The 17,763-nt window shown below is 42.8% G+C and overlaps 2 long non-coding RNA genes across 2 annotated transcripts in view; one reads left to right on the forward strand and one right to left on the reverse strand.

Moving 5' to 3' along the window:
• Positions 1-17,763, forward strand: part of LOC309642169 — a 998,009-nt gene that overhangs the window by 588,924 nt on the left and 391,322 nt on the right. The window lies entirely within an intron of this gene.
• Positions 10,255-17,763, reverse strand: part of LOC309642162 — a 360,711-nt gene continuing 353,202 nt past the window's right edge. Inside the window, exon 4 of the long non-coding RNA XR_014253014.1 lies at positions 10,255-14,244. This is a non-coding gene — a long non-coding RNA (uncharacterized lncRNA). The remainder of the gene's footprint in view (positions 14,245-17,763) is intronic.

The raw sequence follows: 17,763 nt of genomic DNA on the forward strand, positions 1-17,763 counted from the left end.
GTAATTCTCACAGGTGTTTATTATCACTGCTCCCACAAGCCTCTGTAACACAGATGTTCCTTTCCCGAGAGCTCGCTTTTTATTCATCTCTCAGTTTTCAAAATTCTTGTCAAACAGACATTTCAAGAAGTTGTACGGCGGCAATATTCCCTGAGACATCCCGGGCTGCGCGATCGGGCTGCTGGTCCGTAACACTGGGCATCATCACGGTGTGAGCATACCTGTGCTGGATTCAGGGGCGCCTCCTTCGCTCATCACTGTTTTCTTAAGCAGGTCACCAAAATGTCCTACCGTGAGTTAAAAATGGGTCCATTTGCAAAGTGCTGTCTGCCCAGCGGTCTCATGACTGCAACGAAAACTTGCTTGGGTCGGCCATAGCGACAGATGGCGCGGGCGCCCCAGCTCCAGGTCTGCTGTTCCAAGAGGAAGCGCTCATCCTGAGGGGTCCCTTCCCAGGACCTGCTCTGATGGAGGATGTAAGTCCTGGAGGGCTCACCTCAGCGGTGGATGGAGGGGGCACCAAGGCCCCAGAATGAGGCCCTTCATTCCTCCCCACACATCCAGGCTCCCATTTGAGACAATTTCCCTGAATCTCAAGAACCCCCTTTCCTTGTAGCATATCTTGGGGTGCATTTCTCATAGAAGTGCATTCTCCTAGCTTTTGTTTTTCTGAAAGCATCTCTTCCTTTTTAAAAAATCAACTTCAGGTATAATTTGCACATAATAAAACTCACCTATATTAAGTGAACAGTTGAGAATTTTGACAAAAGTGCTCATCCATGTAATCACCCCCACGAGCAGAATAAATAGCCCCCCAAAGTCTCTCACGCTCCCTTGCATTTGGTTTCCAGGCCACCATCCACCCAGCCTCGTGCAATCCCTGATTTACCTTCCGTCACCACATTGGTTTTGTCTCTCTAGAATTTCACATAAACAGGATCACAAAGCACGCGCTCTTGTGTGTCTGGCTGCTGGCACTCAGCACACTGGCCTTGGGGTCGATCACGGTTGAATCAGCAGTTCACTGTCAGTATTGCCATGAGGCCTCCCATCATGCAAATACGCCCCCTCTTTACCATTCACCTCTTCACGGATGTCTGTCGCTTCTCATGTTCGTGCCTTCATCTTTGAACAACAATGTAACTGGGCCTAAGTGTCCAGGTTGGAGCACTTTTCCCCAGCTTCTTACAGATGTCATTCTAGCATTTCCAGGCCACCTGAATCTGAATCTCTCCACACAGCCTCAAAAATAGCGTACAGAAAAATAAGAAGAAATAAAACATCTTCTGCATAACAAAAATTCAAATAACACTGCAAACTTCAAATTATCTATGGCAGAAAATTAACAACTGGAGTGTAGTGCAAGGCTTTGTGGAAACCTAGTAGGATGGGGGGAAAATGCACAGAAAGACCCAAAATGACCCTAAACATAGAAAATCCATCCTAGATGCAAATATTCTAAAAAAAAGTCTTATCAGATCAATGCACTGACTAGAGGGAATGTTGTTAAATTAAATGGGACTCAGAAAGACATTGTTTCCAGGGAAGAAGGGGCTGAAAATGGAAGGAAAGACACTTACTGGATATTGGGTGGTGGAAGGGGAAAGGACAAAGCAAGTGGGCATAATTTGGATCTCTGCAAGATAAAATAGATCCCACACCACTTCCACCTGCCACCCCCTAAAACTCCATTACAGAAGCTACACTTTGATATAACGAAAGAAGTTTCTCTTAAAATATAAAAGTTATAATATTCTCCAAACTATTATAAGATTGAATCAACTTAAGCAGACTTCATCTATATAAAGCAAATGCAAGAATAAACAGAAAATTTAAATCAAAGAATTTAAGCTGATGAACCCAGCACTCCCCAAAAGAGTGCCGAATAAAACTAATGCAACGCTCCAAAGTAAATGTAAATACCTTTATACGAGCATTCGAGGATATCAGAAATGCAGACATTAAGATTTTAAAAATAAACAAAAAGTAGAAGAAATCAAATGAGAATTTATTGAACTCAGGACAAAAGTGGAAGAAAAAGATAGTGTAAGATCAGAAATGAAAGCAAAGTTATAGACTGCCTGAGTAAGAATATATTTAAATAGAAATTTATTAAAAGTCATAGAAGAAAGTCAGAATAACTTGGAAAATAAAAATAAAGGAAAGAAAGACATAAAAAAAGGTCAAAGAAAAGTGGTTGAAGTGGAGGACAGACAAAACAAAATCCAACATATGTATAATCAGAGGTTCTCCCCCCAGAAAAACAAAACAATGGGCCATGGCTAATATGTAAATCTATACTTCATGGATACTTTACAGAAAGAAAAGAAGACTTAGGTCTACATTTTGCCAGAGTCTACAGGGACCAGAGAAAAACTGACCCAGAATGATCAACTTTAGGGTAAGCTGGGACAAAGTGAGAGAGTGGCATGGACATTATACACTACCAAATGTAAAACAGATAGCTAGTGGGAAGCAGCCACATAGCACAGGGAGATCAGCTCAGTGCTTTGTGACCACCTAGAGGGGTGGGATAGGGAGTGTGGGAGGGAGAGAGATGCAAGAGGGAAGAGATATGGGGATATATGTATACATATAGCTGATTCACTTTGTTATAAAGCAGAAACTAATACACCATTGTAAAGCAATTATACTCCAAAAAAGATGTATTAAAAAAAAAAAACTTAGCTTGGTAAAACTATTACAATTTAAAAGCTTAAAAAAAAAAAAATTTCTGGACCTCAAGGAAAAACTATAAAAATAACCTATTAGTCTGGCATCAGACATCTCAAGATAACAATGGGGGAATTTCAATAAATATGAGGAAAGAATATGTGAACCGAGGATTTTATAGACAGCCAAAAGCAGTCTAATGTCAAGGTTAGAATAGCAATTTTGATCATGTAAGATCACAGGACCACTGTTCTCATGAGCCTTTCTTGAGGAATCTGCTGGAGGATGGGCTTCTTCCAACCAAGCTATGACCGAAGAAACTTGGCTAAAGGAACTAATGGTCATGATTTAATATACTTAATTGAATATTTAAGACTAAGCTAATAGAGTGGGGATGAGAGTGGAAGAAGATATAAATATCACATATTTTGGCAAAATGGAAATAATAAAAACTAAAAAGGGAAACAAAGCTAAACAAGAAGAGGGAAAACAAAATAAGTGTATTGATTGTGGTATGGAGCTCAGGGAAATGTCAAGGATACCACCAAAACTGATTTTTTCTAAAGGCAGAAAAATAATAAATAAGAACAGAGAAGGCTAAGGGAATTTTAAAGTGTGTAAGTACAAAGATGTAATAAAGGTAGAACAAAACACAAGCCAATGTAAATAGCAGAGAGAGAGAGAAAGTAAAATAAATAAGAGTGGAGGAAACCCAACACAGAAGGAAAGAAAATAACACATATGCATGAATAACTCTAGCAATAGTGACATGAAGTAATATAATTGCAGTGAGACTCATCACAGCCACATATAAATATGAATGAGTTCAGCTGACCTATTCAAAATTATTTCCAATTTGTTTCAGAAAGCAAGACTCAACTCTATGTTGCATGCAGAAGATACACGTGACTTAAAAAGGCTAAAAATATGAAGGAAGACAGAGTTATACCAGGCAAATGAAAGCAATGAGATAGCAGAGGTTCTGACCTTAAGTGAAAAAATTACAAAGAAGGATATGTTTTAACACTACGACCACAATTCACAATAATATGCATCAGTTACAAATAACTCTGCTAAAAATAACAGTAAATATCTCCATAAAGTAGAAAGTATAGAAGTGGACAAAATTCCGTAAGGAGCTAGAAGACACTGGCAACATAATCAAGAAGATAGATCTTATTGAACTATTCAAAAGTTACTCCTTAGCACACGAGGGACTTCCACTAGAAATTGACCATTTATTAGGTCACAGAGAAAATATCAATACATTCCATAAAGTAGACAATTGCAAATAGTCTTGTCTCTTCACAGTGCAATAAAACTAGAAACTAATAACTAAACTAAAAAAACAAAAATTAAATTCAGCTTGGAAATTGAAAAAAAACAAAACCTTCAATTATACAACTCAGACGAAAGAGAAAATGCAAATTGAAATTACGGAATTTCTAAAAAAAAAAAATGATAACCGTTACGGAATTCATTGAAAGCAGTAATCAGAGAAAACTTTGTAGCCTTAAATGCTTATATCATTATAAACAAAAATAAATGAAAAAGCCATGAAAAGAACAAAAAGTAAACCAAAATAAGCACAAAAAAGTAAACAAAAAATAAAACCAAAAATTAATTTATTAGACAAGAGAAAAATAGTAGATCAAATTAATAATCAAAACATGGATTTTTCCTCCAAAATATCAAAATATCAAAGTAAACAAACAACTATCTACCTTGATTGGGAAAAGGGAGAAGAAATCATACATATATATATGAAATAATATATAAAATATATAGAAAAAAATATATATAATAATCAGTTGTCCAAAAAAGTAAAAATTAAGAACTATCATAAGAGATTATTTGCAGAACTCTATGCAAATAAGTTTGAAAATCTAGATGAAATGAATAATTTCCTATGAAATTAGAGTTCTCCAAAATTGACCCTATTAGAAACAGAAAGGTTAAACAAAATAGTTTTTATAGAAGTTAGAAAGTTATGAAGAAACTACCTGAAAAAAATATGAGGTACTGATAATTTCACAAGGGAATTACACAAAAAAATCAAAAATTAGATATTCCCAAGGCTACAAAAATTTCTCTGCATAAAAAGTGAAAAAAAAATCTTTTCATGAAGAATAGGAAGAATTACAACACTTAACACCAGATAAAGACAATACAAAATAATCTACTCAACATTGGAAGAATACTAAGTGAAACCACACTGCAAAGCCATTTACCACCCATTAGATAATCAAAATGGAGAAATTTGACAGCGCTTTCTGACAGCGAGGCCGTGGGGTGGGCATTTCCATAACTGCTGGTGGGAGGGATATCTATGCATCTTTAAGGAAGGGCAATATCAAAGCCACATGTGTACTTACCTTCAACCCTTCTTCTATGAATTTACCCTGAAGTTGCCCCTTTGACAATACAAAAATGCAGATTAACAAAGTTATTCATTGCAGCTTTGTTTGTGATGGCAAAATAATAATAATATTTTAAACCAAGGGTTGGCAAACTAAGTGCCCCCTGCCACTTGCCAGCTTTTACAGTCAAAGTTTTACTGGAACACAGCCAAACCCGGCTAGTTTATCTATGGCTGCTTTGAACGACAAAGGAAGAGTTGAATACATCCAACAGAGACCCCAAAACCTGTGAGCCTCGAAAGCTGACTCTCTGGCCTTTAAGTAGAAGTCAGTCTCTGTCATCAATGACAAGATGCAAGGGATCGCTTGGCTAAGTTACAGGGTGGCACACAAGTGTGTACTGAGCAGGTATAAAAAAGATTAAGAGATGTTCTTACTCACTGATGTTAACCGAATATATTGCTAAGTGCAAATGCAAAGGGCAGGAGAGTATACATATATAGTATGTACAAAGAAGAAATACGAATATCTGTTGGTTCATTTTGCAAAAACAAACACAGGGAGAAGAAGCCAGAAACCACTGAGACTGGTTACCTACAGGCATATGTGCAATGAGGTAAAAGGATTGGGGAAGACACTTCTTGGAGCATTACTTTTCATATAGTTTTGAATTTTGGAACCATATTAAGATTTCCTGTACTCAAAATCCCTAAAATAGAATACAGGAGCTAATTAACACAACCGTATTTCAATTAAATAACAGACTCTGAAGAGAGGAAAAACTAACCCAAGAATCTTTGAACACAATAATTTGACTATGTAGCCTGATTATAAAGACCCAAAAAAAAAAGAGACTGTAAACAGATGTTAAACTCTGGTTTGGTGAGTTTGTTTTCTGAGGGGCGTCGTTGGCACTTCTGAAATGCATTCCTTAAAAGCTAGGACTGTGTGAACAAGTGAGTACCCTGAGGGTGATGGGCTGGGTTTCTCGCAGTGGTGGAGGAGAATACAAATCTGGGAAGGGGAAACGGGCGTCACCCTTTTTGCCTTTGAATTCAGATCCACATCTGCTACAGTCCGCTTACGAGAGCACAAAATCATCCTCACGCTATTCCTGTCAAGAAAGGCAAAATCTGAATCTATTCATGAGGAAACATCAGACAAACCCACAATGAACATTTTATAAAATAACTTTCCATCCTCTTTAAGGACATCAAAGCAATGAAGGGTAAAATGGAGAGAAGCTGACCTAGTTTAGGAGGAACCAGACGCCTGGCTCCAGAATGTATCTGGCTTGGCTCTCAGGCTGCAAAAAATGAAATAAGAATGAAGGACATTATTGGAACACGGAAGAACTTTGAAAAACGATTTTGGATTAGATAATAATGTCCCGTCAATGCAAAATTTCCTAACTTTGAAAACTTTACTGTGGTGATATAACAGAATGACCCTGTTCTAAGGAAATGTACACTGAAGTGTTTAGGAATGACGGAGCACTGTGTCTGAAAATTACTTCTAAATGAGAATATGTATAATATATATATATATGATTTGAGTTATATATGATAATGGAAGGAGAAGATTCACAATTGACATATGGAGAAACGGAAATAATTGGTGAATTGGGATAAAACATAGATCGGGCTAATTTATTATTCTTATATCTTTTCTATTTTTGAAATCACATCCAAAAAAAAAATCCCCTAAATGGTATTATCCCATAGTGTTCTGGATCTCATTTCTGAAATTCAGCTTTCAGTTTTATTGCTCCCGTGAAGGTAGGGATTCTTTTTTCCCTTCAATATTTTCTTTATTTTGCTTTTAATATCTTCTCATCTGTTTTCCAGCAATTTAAGAATAATTTGCCTAAGTGCAGTTTTCTTTGTGTTTATCCTGCTTTGGATTTGGAAAGTGTCTTACATCTGTGACATGATATTTTTAATTAGATTTGCACACCTGTTATGGACTGAATTGTGTTCCCCCGAAATTCCTATGTTGAAGCCCTAACCCAAATGTGACTGTATATGGTATACAGCCCTTAAGGAGGTAAATATGGTTAAATGGAGTCTTAAGTGTGGAGCCCTAATCCCCTAGGACTGGTGCCCTTACAAGAAGAGGAAGAAACACCAGAGATCTCTCTTTCCCCATAAGTGCACAGGGGAAAGGCCACGTGAAGACACAGAAGGTGCTGTATACAAAGCAAGGAGAGACGTCTCAGCAGAAACCAGCCCTGCTGGAACCTCGACCTTGGACTTCCAGCCTCCAGAATTATGAGAACGTAACTCTCTGTTGTTTAAGCCATGCAATCTGTGAGATTTTGTTAAGGCAGCCTGAGCTGACTAACACAGTATCAGTTTTGGGAAATTGGCAGCCAGAATTTTAAATATTCCTTCAGTCTTACTCTCTCTCCGTTTTCCTTTGGGGATGCTGATATACATAGATCAGACCTTTTTGCTCTGTCCCACACGTCTCTTACACTTTTCTTTACGTTTTCCATTCTTCTTACTCTTTGTGCATCACTTTGAATACTCTCAAATGAATTATCACCTGCCTCACTAATTATTTTTTCTGATGTATCTAATCTCCTATTAACTCATTCATTAAATTATTAATTTAATTTATGGTTACTTTAGCTCTAGAATTACAATTTAGTTTTTTAATGGATTTTAGGCATCTGATGAAAGTCTCCATCCTTTTCTCTTTATTCTTAACTGTGTTGATCATAGCTATTTTAAAGTTCATGTCTGGTCTTTCCAAAATCTGAATCTCTGTGGGTCTCTTACTAAAGTCTATTGTTTTTCTTTGTTATTCAGTACTGATTTTTAGCAGGCCTTGTAATTTTTTTTTATTGAATATCAGATTTTGCAGGCTCTGCAGATAAAAAGAAATGGTAGTGGCTTCAGATGATGATGTTTCCTCGAAAGAGATTAAGTGTTTTTCTGGCAGGCAAGTGGGTACCACCGGGTCACAGTGGTCCTGTCAATGGTTAGTTGTCGGGTTTGCTATGGCCGACCGGCATTAGTCTTTCCCTCACCCTTAGGATGTGGTCCTCACCACTTGGTATGGCCCTTTCAGGCTCTTACTTGATAGTCTGCGGTGATCACCAAAGCCCTTGACCTTGGCAGGGTTTGAACTCTGGCCTCTTCAGCATCCTGTGGCTGCTGAAAATCTTTTCAGTGTTTTGACCTGTCACACATACAGCTCAAGAGTTAGCCCACAACTTGCAAGGAAGTTGTTTGGGGATTTTCCAGCTTGCTTCTCTGAGGTGCCCCCTCTCTTAATTTTCAGCCACTTGTTATTCCTGAGCTCTGATTATGTCTCCTCAGCCTAGTAAATGTTTTGCTTTCTGCTTGGAGCTCTACCTACATCCCATCCCCTCCCCCTCCCCAACTCCATCCTTTGGAATGGAACACATCCCAGGGAATATATCCAGGTAGATGTGAAGCTCACCTCTTGTGTGTGCCTCCTCTCCAGGGTCATACCTCCTCAAGTCCTGCCTGCAATAAGTGGTCCCCACCTCTCTATAGGAATTAAGTGCACACACACACACTTTTATAATTATTTCCATCAGGAGGATTGTCACAGTATATCTGTTGTTGCCAGAAATGAAGTATCTTTTCTGAAGTTGATGTAAACAGGGCCCAAAAGGATAACTTTTGATATTCCAAATACTCCTGGAAATTTTAAGACAATCAGTAAATCTCTGAGTAAAGATAGCACCCTAAATAAAACTACAACTAGCAAAACTATTTGATCAGTAAAGCCAGAAAACAGTACTAGAATCTTGTAAACCTACTTATGCTCAAATTTTAAAAAAGAAAATCTGTTTAAAATAATTCTTAGCTTCATTAAAGCATAATCCATTTTCATAAATTCATTGTTTGAAAATAAGGAATGGATAAATACATTTAAAACATTCTCCAGCTTATCAATTTATTTTAAACATGTGGCACATTTGACTGAAATCTGGAATTTCATTCCAAATGATTGAAATAAAAATCATTTACATGAGTAAATAATGATTGATTTTCACTTTTACTAAAGGCCCATAAGTTCAAAAGCCAAAATATGTCAGGGTAAAGGTCATTCTGAACAGTTCGAAATAGTCAGGGACAAACCTGTAAAATCTTGTAAGAGATCAGGAGTGGCAGGGATTTGTATTTGAGAGTCGGACGGCCCAGGTTGGAAGCTGGTCACCTTGTGCAGCCGTGACACACAATCTGTAGCAGCTACACCTCCCTCATAGGGTTGCTGGGAGAGAAAATGAATCACCATGGTGGAAGCTTCTAGAACAGGGTCTGGTACACAGAGGCCTTGGACATTGTTGGCTCTGATTCAGAGATGGATGCTTCCAGTGGGCCCAGGTCTCACCTGCGGGCAGCCCTCAGGACGGCCCTGAACAGAACTTTGGAGAACATACCATCCTTGTGTCCGACGTCCCTCTGTCTGAGAACACTGCTCCTGTAAAGACGGCAGCTCCAGGGACTGGCTGATGCCCTGTGCTCCCTGCTACGGGGCCCTGCCACCCTCCAAAAATGGGGGCCCTCCCCTGGGAATAGGAGGGCAGGGCCAGTCCTCTCTCTCCTGGGGCCGAGACAAGAAATACAACCTACTGCCCTTGGGGGTGTCGCTGACACCTCGGCGGGACCAAGCAGGAAGAAGCCACCACCGGGCAGTGGATTGTGATACAGCAAGGACGCCGTACAACTAGGTGCTTAAGACTGAATGATTCCAGCCCTGTGAATCTAGAGGCCTCTCTGTGGCGACAGGACATTGGGGTGAGAACTCCACCCTCCTCAGTCATCGCCTTGCTCTGTGACCTGGGACTAGTCAGCTGGCCTCCCTGGGCCCTGGGTCTCATCTCTGGGGTAAGATGCTCAGACCCAGATCTGAAAGGTCCCCTCTGGCTCTAACATTCCAGGACACTGAAGTGGACCAGTTCAAATGTCACTCAGCTCTGTTTAAGCGTGCTGAGAGATAGTCCACCATTTAAATACAAAAATGCTTTCCTCCATTCTAAAAGATGTTAACTTGCTCACCTGCTATTATGGGCTGAACTGTGTTCCCCCCAAAATTCATATGTTGAAGCCCTAACCACCAGTACCTCTGAATGTGACTGCATTTAGAGAGAAGGTCTTTAAAGAGGGGATTAAGGTAAAATGAAGTCATGAGGGTGGCCCTAATCCAGTATGACTGGTGTCCTTATACGAAGAGGAAATTTGGACACAGACACACAGAGGGAAGACCATGTGAGGACACAGGGAGGTGGTGGTCATCTACCAGCCAAGGAGAGAGGCCTCGGGGGAACCGGCCCTGCCGACACCTTGATCTCGATTTCCAGACCCCAGGACTGGGAGGCAGTATTGTGTTACAGCGGCCTTGGCAAACTAATTCACCTGCTTGTCGCTGACGTGTTGTTTCTTTGTGACCCAATTTTGGTTTTTCCCAGCTTTATTGAGTTATGATTGACAAATAAATTATTTATATTTAAGGTGTAAACACAGTGCCTTGACATATGCGTATATTGTGAAACGATTCTCAAAATCAAATTCATTAACACATCCATCACTCCACAAAGTTACCTTTTATTGTGTGGTGAGATCACTTAGGATCTACTCTCTTAGAAAATTGTGAGTACACATTATTATTAATGATAGTCACCATGCTGTACATTAGATTTCTAGAGTTTATTCATCTTAGAACTGAAAGTTTGTACCCTTTGACCAATATCTCCCCATTTCCCCCCTCCTCCAGCCCCTGGTCACCACCATTCTACCCTCTGTTTCTCTAAATTCAACTTGTTAGATTCCACATATAAGTGATATCATGCAATATTTGTCTTTCTGTGTCTGGTTTATTTCACTTAGCATAATGTCCTCCAGGTTTACCCATGTTGTCACAAATGGCAGGATTTCCTTCTTTTTTTAAAATGGATCCAAGACTTAAAAGTAAGACCTAAAACTATAAAACTCCTAGAAGAAAATATAGGGAATAAGTTCCTTTATATTGGTCTTGGAAATGTTTTTTTGGACTTGACATCAAAAGCAAAGGCAACAAAAGCAAAAATAAAGAAGTGGGACTACATCAAACTAAAAATGTCTGCACAGCAAAGGAAACCATCAGCAAAATTAAAAGACAACCCTATGGTGTGGGAGAAGATACTTGCAAACCACATACGTGATACGGGGTTAATAGCTAAAATAGCTAAGGAACTCGTACAACTCAACAGCAAAAAGACACAACATCCAGCTGTGAACATGGGCAAAGCACCTGAACAGACATTTTTTTTTCTGAAGAAGACGGGCAGATGTGCCCCAGTTTTAAATGTAGGTGTGCGTCCCAGTGACCAACGTCACTGTGGTTAGTAAGTGACCATGAGTCACAAGTCCTTTTTTGTCCTTTCTTCACTAAACCCCAGCCTTGTGTGCAACTTGGGGCAAATAAACGTCAAATTTGTCATGAAGATTAGAATAGAATGCAAGTCTGTGTATAAAATAGGTAAGCAACAAGGATATATTATACAGCACAGTGAAATATAGCCATAGTTTTGTAATAACGTTAAATGGAATATAATGTATAAAAGTATTGAATCACCATGTTGCACACCTGAAACTAATATGATATTATAAATCAACTATACTTCAGCAAAAGAAAATTTTTTTAAAGAAATAGTATGTAAGTTCCTTGGATACTAGAGACTCATAGAAATTTATCAGTGAAATGGGGTTCTCATCCTCCTTAGAATGGAGTGATGAGTGGTGACTTTCATTGCCATTATTTCTCGTTATTGGCAAACTGCGTTGTCTTTTTTGACTTGGAGATTTCCTTTAAAAAATTAAAACATAAAAATATTTTGGGGCTTCCCTGGTGGCGCAGTGGTTGAGAATCTGCCTGGCAATGCAGGGGACACGGGTTCGAGCCCTGGTCTGGGAAGATCCCACATGCCGCGGAGCAACTAGGCCCATTGAGCCACAACTACTGAGCCTGCGCGTCTGGAGCCTGTGCTCCGCAACAAGAGAGGCCGCGATAGTGAGAGGCCCGCGCACCGCGATGAAGAGTGGCCCCCACTTGCCGCAACTAGAGAAAGCCCTAGCACAGAAACGAAAACCCAACACAGCCAAAAATAAATAAATTAATAAATTTATTTTAAAAAAATAAATATTTTGAGGGAAACTTGGTATGTATCCCGAATAGTCAACTAAATCAAGTCTGAGCCCAGCGAACTTGAAGTTCTATCCTGTGAGTCTAAGTACCTCTGTACATGATAATCTGTTAAAATAATCATCTACTTCGAAATCTATAAATTACAAGTCACAATGAAGGCAGTGATCCATGAGAGACTCTCCCCAGGGGTTTTCTCACACGCAAGTCTCAGATTGATTCACGGCTCTTGATTCTAGGAAAGTAAGTCAGGCAATTCCAAAGAGGCCTATCAACCCTCATCAGTTTTCAGTATCTTCTGAAAGATGCTTTGATCTAATTTATGAAAAGAAGTGCTGCCGGTTTGAGGAATGAAAACAGACAAACACCCAGGCAACAAGGCGCCAGTAAATTACCAGGAGATTCTGAGCATCTCCAGAAGCCTGTGTCAGACTCTGGATGAAGGCATTTAATCCTGGCCATGCAGCCCCTCACACTCGAGAACATGCAGACGAACCTGGTGGGTCCCAAAACCTCCCAAAACCTATAGCCGTGGCTGTTCTGTCAGAAACCTTCCTGAGCTGATTTCTGTAAAAGGATTGGCATTGTAGTTTAAAAAGTGAGCCAAGGAGTGTTGATTGCCCAAGAAGAACCTGCTAATTTTCTTATAAAAAGTATGACATCGGTATAAGAATGCAGCATTTGAGGTATTTTGGAAGTGAATGCAACATGTAAATTTATTTGGAAATTCATGCAATGTGTAAAAGGATTTTTTAGATGTCTTTTTCAATTTAAATATCAGAAGTTGAGAATGTTATAAAATACAAGTTAGTTTGTGTCAAAGAAAATTCTGAAATTGTTTCCTTGTCTGAGAATGAATCCAGGGCTTGCTAATATGTCTGACACACTGGCAATGCTGTTTTAAAGCTAGTTTTATGATTTCTGGATTGGAGTTGGGCAGCCGTCCTGCAGCCGTGCTGTGCAAAGCCTGACCCTCCTGGCATCTGGCCATGCCCTGGAAGCCAGCCTGGGGTTAGAGCCTCCTTCTCTGACCTGGGCATTCCAGTCCTGGTTCTGTCACTTGGGACAAATCCCTATGTCATGCAGGGATGTCAGGGGCAGGGGTGGAGGCACAAAGTTTGGGTATGGCAAAGACTGGATGCCAGGTCCAGCCTCTCCCGGGAGCATCTCCATGACGTGGGCTCCACAGCCACTTATGCTGCCTCTCGGGGGATGGAGAGAGAGGCATGGGAGGTGCCGAGCACGCGTCCCCATGTGGCGGGCACGTCCTTGGGCACGCTGCTGTCTGCTGAAGGGGCAGCCTCTCCAGCTGGCAAGAGAAACGGCGGCCCTGTGTCTTCTGCCCCTTCTCACGTCGGCTGTGGCCCGAGCCTCACACTGTGACCACGTCCAAGGGCAGACGGTGTGGACATTTACGCATACACACTTGCTGAAGGCTTCCTCCCTCTGGAGCAGGTGTGCCCTGTTCCCTGAGGCTTCTGTGGAGGACGAAAGGCAGGAGGGGGCTGGACCTCAGTTCAGACACCACGTGCAAAGTCTCCTCCTCCTACAACTCAGCTTAACGTCATCTGGAAACCAAGTCTGGACCTGATGGTGTCTCTGCTATAGATGATCCGCTTTAGAGGCAATTCAGCAAGGACGTGTTTATTTCTCACCGCTCACTGGCGGGCAGCTGCAATTGTTCTACTTTATTTGCAAGGACAGGACTGAGAAATTAACACGTCCTGAGCTACATCTCTTACTAGAGAGCAACCATTACTCATTAAAGACAAGACATCAGGGACCAGACATAATCACCCAGCTGTGGAGAAGTTCCCAATGACACAACCAAGGAATTCCTTGCCGGCGTCGTGGAGACTCGGGGATGCCAAGGACCAGGCGTACCTGCAGGAGCCTGCGGTCTCTCACGTGGGAGGCTCACGTGGGCTGACTGCGGTGATAACACTGTCTTCCTGTTAAATTAAGTTGTCTTTATTGCCAGTAACGTCCGAACATCCCTGGATTACACGTGGTAAATGTACTCCCTGATTCAGGGCAAGAGGGCCACCATCTAGAACAAAATAGTTGTGTCTAAGAGTTAAAAGCATTTTTTTTTTAAACCCAGACTATGACAAAGCCCCGAAAACAAGCACTTTTGATTTTTTTCATTAATAAACGTTATTTTTTTAAAGCAGCTGTAGGTTCACAGCAAAACTGAGTGGAAGGCGGAGAGTCCCCTCCCCCACACCAGCACAGACACCCCGGTGAGCGTCACCCCCACCGTAACGGTATGTTGGTTTCAATCAAGAAACCTACACCGACAGACACGTCGTCACCCAAGTCTGTAGTTTACATCAGGGTTCACTCTCGGTGCTGTACATTCTATGGGTTTGGACAAATGAATGAAGGCATATATCCACCATCACTTTTGGTTTTCAGAAGCCAAGCTTTATTGGGAGAAAACGTTTTCTAGGAATTCCTGGGGCTCAGTCACTCAGAACTAAGCTGGCCTGATATATAAGGGATCAGGCATGGAAAAGTGCACCCTGGAGATTTTTACAGGGAATCCTGGAGTGGGAAGGACACAAATATAAGAGCACCTCTCCTGGCCCCCAGGAGAGGGAAGCCTTCCTAGATCCGAGGGTCGGGGAGGAAGAGGATGGTGCAGCAGGCAGAATAACGGCTCCCCCAAAATGTCCGTGTCCTAATCCCCTAACCTGCGACTGTTACCACATACGGCAAATGGGACTTGGCAAATGGGATTTAAGATTAAGAATCTTCAAAAGGGGAGATTATCCCGGATTATCCAGATGAGCCCAGTAATCACAAGGGTCCTTACAAAGAACTTTCCCACCTTCCGCGAGTTAAGTGGTCACCGCCTGATCACCAGGAAGCCTCCCCATCCTCCTGACGAGCCAGGCTGGAGCTGCACCTACAGTCTGGTCTCGCCCGGGGCCACCTTCTCTTTCTTACCCTACATCTAACCTGTTGGTGCTTCCTCAGAGATAGTGTTGTTAAAGAAATTAGAGTAAGATGTGGGCACAGGGGATTCTAAAGAAGAGGGCAGGTGCAGGGAGAAGGCAGCAAGCCCTGCAGCCCCAGGGAGGTGAGTGCAAAGGCCCTGGGGTAGGGACATTCGGGGAATGTTCAAGAGTGGTCTTTGATACACAGTTACAACCCTGGAGCCTTGAACAGTGCCTGACACATCGCAGGTGATGATAAACATTTGTTGAAGGAATACACAGTCTTAGACACTCGGGAAAATCTGTTGAATGAAAGGGGTGTGCACTGCCTTCTAGATATGGGTATTGTTTAAGGAATGGCCAGTCCTCACCCGGAGGCCTCAGAGCCTTGGGAAAGCCACAGTACAGATATGGAAAAGACTCCAGTGCAATAAGCAGGCAAGCACCACAGATGTACCCACAGAAACACCAATCAGGTGTCTGAATTAATAGAGTTCCTGTAGTCTCGAAACCTCCCAAAGAAAACAGCAATTATTGTGAATAAATGAAGGTCCGATCTTGTTGGTCTTTCTGCTGAAGAATCCAAAAATGAAGCGTGCTCCCCGAGTGGAGCTAGGAAACGAAGGTCGTTAGCCATCGGGGCTCCAGAAAGAGTCTGTGCGCGGGGAGCGGGCAGCCTGGCGCCCAGTATTCTTGTCTGCTCAGAGCTGGCCCGTGGCGAATGAAGCTTCCTCCTGCCTGTAGGAAACACAGGATTCGAAAAAGTAAGTTCAGCAGTATTTACAGATGTCAGCTGATTCACTGCCATCCTCCATCTCCGAGATAGCTTCATGCCATTTACGGACGGGCTGGAGATTGACATGGAAGCTTCATTTTTTTCCCTCCAAAATATTTGGTCCAGCAGTGTCTCTCCCCTCTTGTTCTGTCACCACATCTCAGGATAGGAAGGTTATTTCAAGTGTATGACTAGCATTCTTCTAGGGTAATTTTTTTCCTCCAAGCTCCTGCCCAGATAGGCTTAAATACACTTTTTAAAGTCACAATGAGTTGCAAATTTATTTGCATAGGTTTTTGGTGAACACACTCAGAAAAACAGAAAGTGAGAGGAAAGTAGGGAAATGCTCATCTCCAGGCCACGGGTTGAGTCTCCCCGATGGGAATTATGTTTGCCTGATGGGGCGTGGCTCACAGATGGGGTGGCTGGTGGTGACTTCAGTGTGGATTTGGGAACGGACTCACACACCAGAGCCCGTCTCCCCACGCAGGGGCACCCCAGGGCCCCGACCTCCCAGCTCTTGGTCCAGGAGCAATTCTCTCACAGGCTGGAGACCTGAAGTCTGAACTCGAGGTGCTGGCAGGGCTGTGCTTCCTCGGAGGCTCCAGGGAAGGGTCCCTCATCCTCTTCCCCCTCCTGGCGGCTCCAGTCGGCTCCTGAGCTGTGACCACATCACCCTAATCTCTGCCCTCCAACTTCACAGGGCCTCCTGCTCTGGGTCTGTGTCTCATAAGGATGCTGTCACTGGCCTTAGGGCCACCCTAATGCGGGATGATCGCATCTGGAGGTCCGTAACTAATTTTGTCTGCAAAAACCTTTTCTCTAAATAAGGTCACAGGTTCCGGTATTAGAATGTGGACACATCTTTTAGGGACCACCATGCATGGGACTGCCCCTGAATCTCACACTTAAAGACTGTGTCCGCCGCACTCAAAGGGCAGCATTGGTCCTTCAGGCTGGACACTTCCCGGGCACCTTGGAGGGAGGAACTCAAGCTCCAGGTCGCATCCGTTGAGGGACGATGGGGAGGATTTAGGGGCGGGGTCTCAGATGGCTTTCTGGAGGTCCATGTGGGAACCTAAGGCAGTCGGTGGATGAGCCCGCTAGCCCCCTTGTCCCTCGGTGAGAAAACTGAGGCATATTCCACACCAGGGCAGCACACTGCAGCCCACGGAGCACATCTGGCCCGCGGCCTAGTTTCTTTTATTTCCCTTATTTTTTTTTTAAGCATCTTTATTGGAGTATAATTGCTTTACAATGGTGTGTTAGTTTCTGCAACACCGCCTAGTCCCTAAATAAAGTTTTATTGGAACACGGTCACACCATTCCTTCAGGCACAGCTGCTTTCACTCTAGAAGAGAACTGAGTAGTTGCCACCAAGACCCTGTAGCCTGCAAGCCTAAAGTGTGAACAATCTGGCCGCACAGAAAATGCTTCCCAGGCCCTGACCTATGACCTATGATCCACCACCACTGGGGCCCAGCATCCTGACCCTGCCTGCAGCTGTACCCGGCCCAGCGGCCTGCTCCGGGCTCACCTCTTCCTGCCCTGTCTCACGCCCCACTCCCCTCAGGGGTCCTGGGATCCCCTCCCAAAGTACCCACGGGCGCCCACACCTGCCCCGGGGCCACTTCTGGGGAGCCCAAGGGAAGACCCCAAAGAGAATACCGGTCCCCTCAGGTGAAAGGTGGTGATGGGGAGCCCGTGGAATGGCCAGCCAGGTGGGGTGGGGCCGCCCCAGAGGCTGGCCGGAGTGGAGGGAGCGACGGCGAGGGCTGTGTGTGGGGAATCAGAGCCCAGGGCCCCTCACGCCCCCAGGGTGGTCCGGGGACCAGCCTCATGTAGGGACAGT

Source organism: Balaenoptera physalus (genome assembly GCF_965194825.1).
Source record: "Balaenoptera physalus genome assembly, chromosome: 14".
Classification (NCBI taxonomy): domain Eukaryota; kingdom Metazoa; phylum Chordata; class Mammalia; order Artiodactyla; family Balaenopteridae; genus Balaenoptera; species Balaenoptera physalus.